A 9,042-nucleotide genomic window follows, 5' to 3' on the forward strand; every position below is an offset into this window, starting at 1 on the left:
TCAAACAAAAGGGTTCAATAATGGAGCACATTGAGGAGTTCCAAAAATTGAACATAAGGGTAAAAGATATTCCAGAGCAGCATAGGATTGATGTGTTCATAGGTTCTTTAAAGGATAATATCCAACATGATGTTCGACTTTGGGAACCTGATTCATTAGAGAAGGCATTCAGGTTAGCAAGAAAAATGGAAAGCAAAATTATGGCAACCAGGAAGCATACCACTCACAACTATAAAGACGGAAGTGTAGTTGCCCCTAGTCTTCCACAACCTATAAGGTTGACACCACAACAATTGGAAGAAAAAAGAGCAAAATGGATTTGTTATAGTTGTGATATCAAATACACTAAAGGTCATAAGTGTGCTAAGAAGAAATTATTCTACATAGATTGTGAAGAGGAAGAAGAAAAGGAACAAGAAAGGTCAAAAGAACAGGATATGCTCCATGAACAAAGCCTAGATAAAGAAGAAATGAATCAGACCATATCTTGTAAAGCATTGACAAGAATTACCACTCCTCAAACTATCAAGATAGAAGGACATATAAAGAAGAAAAATGTTCAAGAAGTGAAAGATCAAATCGAGCATCAAGAAATGAATCCGACCATATCTTGTAAAGGATTGGAAGAAATTACCACTCCTCAAACTCTAGAGATAAAAGGACATATCAAGAAGAAAAAGGTTCAAGCAGTGAAGGATCACATCGAGCATCAACAACAAGTCCTCCAACTTTTAAAGGATAATGCCACTTCGGTGCAAAACCAAACAAAACAACAGGTAGATCAACATCGTAGTGAAAAATGTTTTGATGTAGGTGATTGGGTATTTTTACTGCTACATCTCAATCAAGCTATTTACGAGAAGGAAATGTTGGCAATATTACATGCACTTAAAAAATGGCGACCTTACCGAATGGGAAGACTCTTCAAGGATAAGGATGTGGAAGCATTGTTTTGTGCTATTTATATTATCCAATCAGATTGGATAAACGAAGCAATGGATGAATGGAAGAAGGATGAAGAAGTATGGCCACTTATTCAAAAGTTGCAAAAGATACCAATTCAAACAATGTTGCCAGAAATTGAAGAGGAAAGAAAAATCATATTGGAACCAGGAGCAGTCACAGAAACAAGAACCCGACAGCTACGAAATCGATCAATTTCAGAGTATCTCATCAAGTGGAAGAACTTACCCGCTGAATATTCCACATGGGAGGACAAGAATTTTATACAGAAGCATCAAGAACTACTCAAGCGTTGAGGACAACACTTTTCGAAGGAGAGGGGCATGTTAGGCCCCTATACTACTAGTGTAACCCCTTATTGTTATTATTATAACCCACTTATTATATTTATGTACCCATGTAGTGCCCATATTGTTACTATTGTGCCCCATAGAAGCCCATTATTGTTATTATTGTGCCCTTACATTATTATTGTTATGTCGGCTTTGATTATGTTATGACCCCTTAGACTCCTATATATAGAAAGGAGGTCTTTTCATTTGTATCATCCAAAAAATTTTCATTTATATAATGTAAAGGAGGTTGCCCCCTCGAAGAGGCTGAATTCTAAGGCGTTGATCTATCTTTTCTATCTTTTCTTGAGCTGGTTTCATAACAATATATGTTTATGATCTAAGATATTTGTTGTTGCTTAAATCTAGTAGATACTGGTTGATGACATGAATGAAGATGAATGAAGTAGATCCCCAGTCAGAGGGAGAATCTTTTCTCAAGACCCTTACTCATATTACTATTTTCATTTTGAAGTATGATTTATGTGCATCTGACAGTACTTATTTGCAGCAGAATCTCATATTTGAAGCTTGCATAGAAATTAGGGTCTCTTCTTCGGAAACAGTCACAATATTGGGAGATCTCATCCTTGGATGCATGCATGTTAAGTCCCAGAGAGCATCCAGGCATCAAAAGATGCTCCCATGCTAACTTGGAGGGAGTTTCCAAGGGTTTGACTACAATTGACTATCATTTGAAGCTTTCTGAATCTGTTTGAACTCTGAATCAAGGTGTCTTTGACATATTTTGCCATTGTAATCTGATTTCTAAAGTTGATGGGTTAAATTTCTGATCACATAAGAATGAAGTATCTTGCATGAAATTATATGTTCACCTGGAAGATGTCAGTACCACATATGTGTTGCAGATAACAACAAGATCTCCAAATAGGAAAAGCTTGTATTTTTTCCATAACATCAACATATAGACTGAATTTTTGTTTGTAGGTGACTGGTACATACACATAGATATGTCAATATGTTTGTGCTACAAGAGGTTGGCATGATTTGGCTTATTGATATAGATGAATAGTGTTTTGTCATGATTCTTAGCAATAACTTTGAATTGATGATTGATATATGATTTGACTATAGATCTCTCTACGATAGAAAATTTGGGTTTGGCTTGATGTCTAATTATTTGATCTAATGATTTTTTATTTTCCCTAATGCCAATGCTATGTGGATATTAGAAATTGGCCTCCTTATTCCTAGAACAATGGTTGAGGTATTGATAGTTGTGATTCAGCATGAAAATGGAAGTTGAATGACTCATACTTGGTGTATGCATTTGCACCTAGCGACAGAAATGACTTATGTTATGATTATTGGTGGGCCCCAGTATTGTAGCAATAATGCTACAACTCCTGGAACTCCCTTCTTTAATTTTATCAACCCGGTAGTTCGTAACAAACTTGGAAGTGACGGTGCTGTATGCACAAGCACTAGCTCTTGCCGCAGCTGTCACTTGGTCAGCTGGCACAAGTCCGCTAGGGGTTCAAGCCAACTTCTATGAGCTCTTAGAAGAAGCTTTTTAACTGATGGACGAAAGCTAACTCAAAGGAAGCTAATCTACTTGCGGAAAGAAACTAAAAGCCAAAAAGAAATACAAACCCTAACAAACCCTAGCAAACCCTAATTCTACCAACTAGTCCTACTGATGCAAAAATGAGAATGCAAACTACGAGAAGAGATGCCATTACTTCTAGGAAGGAAAAATGCATGTGTCTAAGTTATCACTATCTGAAGAAAACATCTTTTTGTATTTTTGATTAAGTTATTAGAATTATCATGCATGTGCTTTTAACTAGTTTTCCACTGTGCAGGGATGGATCAAGGGATGAAATGCTTTGGGAAAGGTTGGGATGGTACAGAGAGGGTCTAAGGGATCCATAAAATTCTTTCTGAGAGTTTCACAAAGTCTGGATGCCATGCAACCGTGTTTATGAACTTCTACAGGAAGTCTGCAGGGGTTTCTACAGGATGTTCTGTAATTCTTCTACAGGATGTTTCGAAATGGGATTTTTGAGGATGGGTGATTGATGGAAGATGCATGGATGGTTATGGAGGTAGGATGGGGGTCTGAAGTGACTCAGGCACTGATGGATGGAGTGGTGAGATGATATGTGGAAGGCTGATTTGGCTTTAAGGTAGTTGAGAGAACAATGGAGAAGAAGGTAGGGTTACGTGGGCAAGAGGATGGGTGTGAAGCGAGAAGCCTAGATATGGGATGAATCAGATGGCTCTGATGAAGCTTGACCATGTGAGTGAGTGATATAGATGCCCTGCACAATGCACATTCAACCGAATCAATGAATTCTTGCAAACAAACTAAGTCCTAGCTAACTTAATCTAACTGTCAATTAAATGAATAAACAGCAGCCTCGTTTGGAAAGAGAACCATGTACATCACGTGAGCAAGATCATTCCAAAAGATCTCAATGCATGACAAAATCCTACCAATCGATTCCCAAACATAAAAAGCTTTTTTAACCAACAAAAACAACCAAAATAACAAAGCAAGATCTAAGGAGCAGATTTTATTTTAAGAACGCAGCAAACACAAATAAAGATAAACAGGGGAGGTACTGGGCGCTTGAGATGGGCCCAACCCCAAGAGCTACAGCCTCCCAAGAGAGGTTTAGAGCTGGTGCAAAGCTAAATTCATCTTTATTAATCAAGAATGAAGAGTTACATCAAAACTGTCCATGAGGAGAGCTTGAGAATGAGCTGAAATCAAAGCTAATCTATTGCATACAAATCAAATTACAAAATGACTACAACAAGGCTATGAAATGACTAGCTACTAGCTACTATCTACTGGCTAACTAGCTAACATCCACTGGCTACACTGGCTAACCAAAATGAGGCCCTAAGCCTACTTATTTATACAAATTGAGGACCCAACAGTCCTCCTAAACTTTAGGGACTCGGCTGCCCAAAACTTGGAGTTAACAGCAGTCCTACTTGACTTGCTTGGCTGCCCTTGTGCTAATTGATTCGGTGGCACTTGAACTCCGAGCTGATGGTGGAGAATTCGAGGTAAGGGCCCATAAATGAAGGGGACACCTTCCTACAAATCCTCTAGCTTGTTCTCCCACGAATTTGGCTGCCAAGTGCTCATTAAGATCTTCAATTTTGTCTCCAAGTTGACCAAAAAGGCTACACAAAGCACCCATTAGACTTGTTGGCATAATGACTAACCAAATTCACTCTATTAACATAAATATAATCAAAAACATGCAATAAACTAATGAGAATGGTGGATTAAGTCAAATTAGGAGGTTGAATGAGCCCAAATAATTGTCCATTTTTGGTGCTCATCATCACCCCCCTATTGAAAGTGTTGCTCATCCTCTGAGCAACCAAACTCTCTCCTCATCTTTGATGGCCCTGGTGGCCTCCTTGGCTAAAATCTCGGTCGATTTCTCCTTTGGCTTCCCTCTTTTCAAACTTCCTATAGAAACAGTTCGTTGGCTTCCTGTAGAAACAGTCCTCTGTCTTCCTGTAGAAACAGTCTGCTAACTTCCTGTAGAACCAATTTTCTCTGATTTTGCTTGCTTGGCTGGGGGTGCCTTCTCCTTGAACTGTGTTGCTGCTTGAAAGCTGACGAATCCAACACAAATGGCAAGTCTAATGTATTATAAAAGCACACAAGTACAATGAACTCCCCGAGAATAGATATTGCATGCCAAAGCTGGATGGGCAAAAGTGTTTCTAGGCCTTTAACTGAATCAAATGGCATTCTTAATCTTGGATTTGAACTCTGCTAAGAATTGATAACAGAAGCAGAACAGAACATAAGATAGATCAAGGCAGATAAAATATGACTTGCTCACATATCACTGCTATGAATCAGCATTTCCCTTCAATCTGAAATTGCTTCTTGAGATCTTGATCTTGCTATGAATGTAATTATGCCAAGACTTCCAGTGCTGAGACTGAGGTTGTCCTCATTATTGCACCATTATTACATCATCATTGAGACCCTCACTGTTGCTTCTTTATCATATCCATGAATTCTACCTGAAGGTTAGATCTCCATGTGTGTCTAAACTGTGATTGCAACTGTGGAATTTTATTTCAAATACCCATTGAGAGATATCAAATTACAGCTCACACTGAGGTATGCAGGCTAATATAAATTGTATGCTGAGATCCTTGATCATAGGACAGATCCTTCAACTTCATCTCTTTGGTGAAAACACTTGTAGGTTGACAAGATGATGTTCATATATATTCCTAGGTTTATACATCCATAGATATTTCCTTTAATCATAGGTATGCTGAGTATCACATATATTCGTTGTGATATGTCTAGACAGATCTGAATATAGAGCCGAGATGTAACCCTTGTTATTTTTGCAATATATATACACAGTCTTCTCTGTCCCTCAACTGCAAGTTTCACAGTAACAATCCTTCCATCAATGGTTTTGTTTGGTTCCTCACGGGCTCACTTAGTAGCCTCCACAGTCTTGAAAGTCACAAATGCAAATCCCTTGTTGGTGAAAAATACATACAACATTAACCAAGACAAATACAGCCAAACAATCTAGGCCTCGGAAAAACATGCATAAATCTCTAAGAATAGAGGCATTTTAAACTGCCCATCATAAAGAAATCTGATGTATCTTAGATTTGTAACCTAGATTTGTTGGTATTCTTATCGTATGCAACTGAACCTTCTTCCATCTCTCCATATTTGGGAAAAAACTTCTAGAATATTATCATTGGCCATGTCATATGAAATATGACCAATGTAAAGTTTCCTTTGAGCTCGATTTGCACTTTGACCAGGACCTGTTCTCACCACTGACTAATTTCTTACAGTAATCCCGCTCTTTCTTCAAGCTTCGAACTAGATGAAGAAAACACTTGGGCTTCTCTGCTTTTGAAAAGAAGAATTTTGTTTTCACAGACAGAGTACAGAGATCAAGTTTTCTTCTCATCACACATACAAATATGCAAATTTAAAATTTTTCATTCACAGGCTGGCCCCCACAGTTGCATACATCTCCCCTACAGGAGAATTTTAAAAACAGGGAACATGGACGAGAATCTTGATGCAGAAATGACTGGGAAACCCAGTGCAATACACAAGCAAACGTTTTTCTTCCAATTCACTGGCAGATTTTTCTCTGATTCCACAATCTGATGCTGTCCAATTCACCACCTTTTCAAAACATACCATGCATAGAGGAGTTTTCTCGAGCATACCTCGTTTTGAGCTTGAAATTTTCTAAAAATCCCGTGTTTTCTTTCTGCAGGGTTGTTTTCTGCCTTTCCTGTAGACGACTTCCTGTAGAAATGCCTGTAGAGCACCCTGCACCTCTGAGCGAGCCTAATACACATCAGAATCTAGAAGACAGGTAGAGAAACTGGTGGAGGATGACTAGTTAATCATTTTGTGCAAACTTCAGTTGACGATGTGGCAAGTGCAGATGAACAGCAGTTCGTGAATTTCAACCGAGCCTTCTTTAGTTGCTGCATGATTTGTGGTGAGCTGGCAAGAACATGTGTTGGCCATGCAGACAGAAGTGTTGTCATGAAATGCATGTTCTACTTATTAACTGTATGCTTTCTTCTTGATCCGCTGCACTGGAGTTCAAGCAGCTGACACTAACTGTTTTTTTTTTTTACGTGAGTCACCTGTCCACATGTACTGCGTGACTGCCGGCTGAGTTCTAGAGAAAACAATCAGCTTAACCTTGATAATTCGTGGCTTAATCCCACCATTCCATTAATTCATGCAGTTTTTAAATTAAATTTATGCAATAGAGGAATGAGTTTCAGTCACATACCTCGAAGTTGAATGGCTGCCGTGAGCTGCTGTGGCCTGTCATTGCTGCATGCATTGGTTTTTCTGATTGCATGTGGCTTGGCTGCTAATCTTTGATTGCTTTTCCTTGTGCAGGTGTCCTCTGGCCGGATCTGAGCTGCATGCAATTGTTTCCACGTTCAGATCTGCACCTTCAAGCTGTTGCTGTTGCATGGTCACAAAACCAGAACTTGTTTTCGCCATTTCTCCCAAACGGTAAAGCGGATTGATCTAAAACTTGCTGAGCATGTTTCTATCATCATGATGCATCTCCCATAGCAAAATCGTGATCAATGGATGCACGGATTTCGAGAAAAATGGAAAATGGCTGAAGATTTCAGAGATCAATTTCTCAGAAACCATGCATCGAAATCGGCTGAAACTGCTTGGGTAGGTTACCATCACTCACATGCATATCCCCATGAAATAGGTTTTGAAACGGATGCACGGATATGGAGAAAATGAAAAAATGGCTGATGGTGATGGAGGCTAATTTCTTGGAAACCGTGCACTGGAATTGCATGGAACTGCTCAGGCATGTTTCCATCAACCTTGTACAATTCCCCATAAAACGGTTTGTCAAATGGATGCATGGTTCTCAAGTTATGGCAAAAACAAATTTTGTTCTATTTCTTTTTGCTTCAATGCTTTTTGCAAGTGGTTGCATGGAAGGAAAAACTGAGCTTGGGCTGTGATGCTGGTATGGAGATGATGGAGGAGGAGTTGGAAGATTGCATGAGGACTTCTGAACCCTCGAGGAAGCTACCATGTTCGACAAACCACTTTTTGAAATCCATGTCTAGTTTCCCACAATTTCTACAGGAAGTTCCTGTAGAAGCACAATGAGAAGCACAATGAGGTGGAAAAAATGATGGAGAAAGGCAAGGGATGGACACACAAGTGCTTGTAGGCCTAATCAACAGATTCCCACAATCAAATTCCATTTTAAACTTGAATTTGGTTCGTCCAAAGGTTCTACAGGATGTTTCCTGTAGAAATACAGAGCTTCCTATAGAAGGCACAAGAAAAATTCCTTTAACCTTGATTTGAGTGCTCCTCCTGTCATGAAACGTCCTTCTTGCAACCTGCAATTAGCCAATGGAAATTAGTTTTATTTTTCTTCTTCTTTTCTCTTTTGTTTTTTTTTTTTTTTGAAAAACAACTAGGGCGCCTCATGGAGGTTTTCACCCTAATTGCCTGCCATGGGCGCCTCCAAGGGAGGTTTTCACCCAGGGATCTTATTCCTTTTTATTTTCTCTTCTTTCCAACCCATTGACCGCCTCATGGAGGTTTTCAATCAATGAGCCTTTCTAATGCGCCTCTGAGGAGGTTTTCACCTTAGATTTTTCCTCTTATTTCCATTTTTTCATTTCTTTACTTTTTTCCTTTTTTTTTCTTTTTTTTTTCTACCCTACCCTACTTGAAAAAAAAAATCATTTTCAAGTATAAGAATACTTCCAATGGAGCCATGTGGACATCGAGATTAGAGAAAAAATGATGTGAAGGCTCGAAATGCATGCTTGGACAACTATCCGGACTTTAGAGACCAAATGATCTGACTTTGAAGGGATCAAACATAGCTGAGGAAGAGAGTACCACTGCAACTTAGTGATCGTCTGAAACCATATCTCAATATAGCTTTGATATCCATGGTTCTTTTGCTGATTTGGATCATTCTTCATGTCATCTTCTATCATGAGCTTCTCATCTTCCTCTTTTTGTTGATCTTTCTCTTGAGTACATGGAGGATTTGATGGTAACCATGAAGGAACTCTCTCGATCTCTGATTCTGATCCCTTCTCTTCATCAAGTGCAGCCCATGGTTCTTTGATCTCCTCTTTGGAATATTCTTTTTCCTTTGGTCCTTCAATGTTGTCAATTTAATCTCTGTTTTGCAACACTCTTCCTGAGCTTTGGTGAACATCA

This window comes from Pinus tabuliformis, chromosome J (assembly GCF_031772625.1).
Source record: "Pinus tabuliformis cultivar Carrire ecotype Pingquan chromosome J, CPIR1, whole genome shotgun sequence".
NCBI lineage: Eukaryota > Viridiplantae > Streptophyta > Pinopsida > Pinales > Pinaceae > Pinus > Pinus tabuliformis.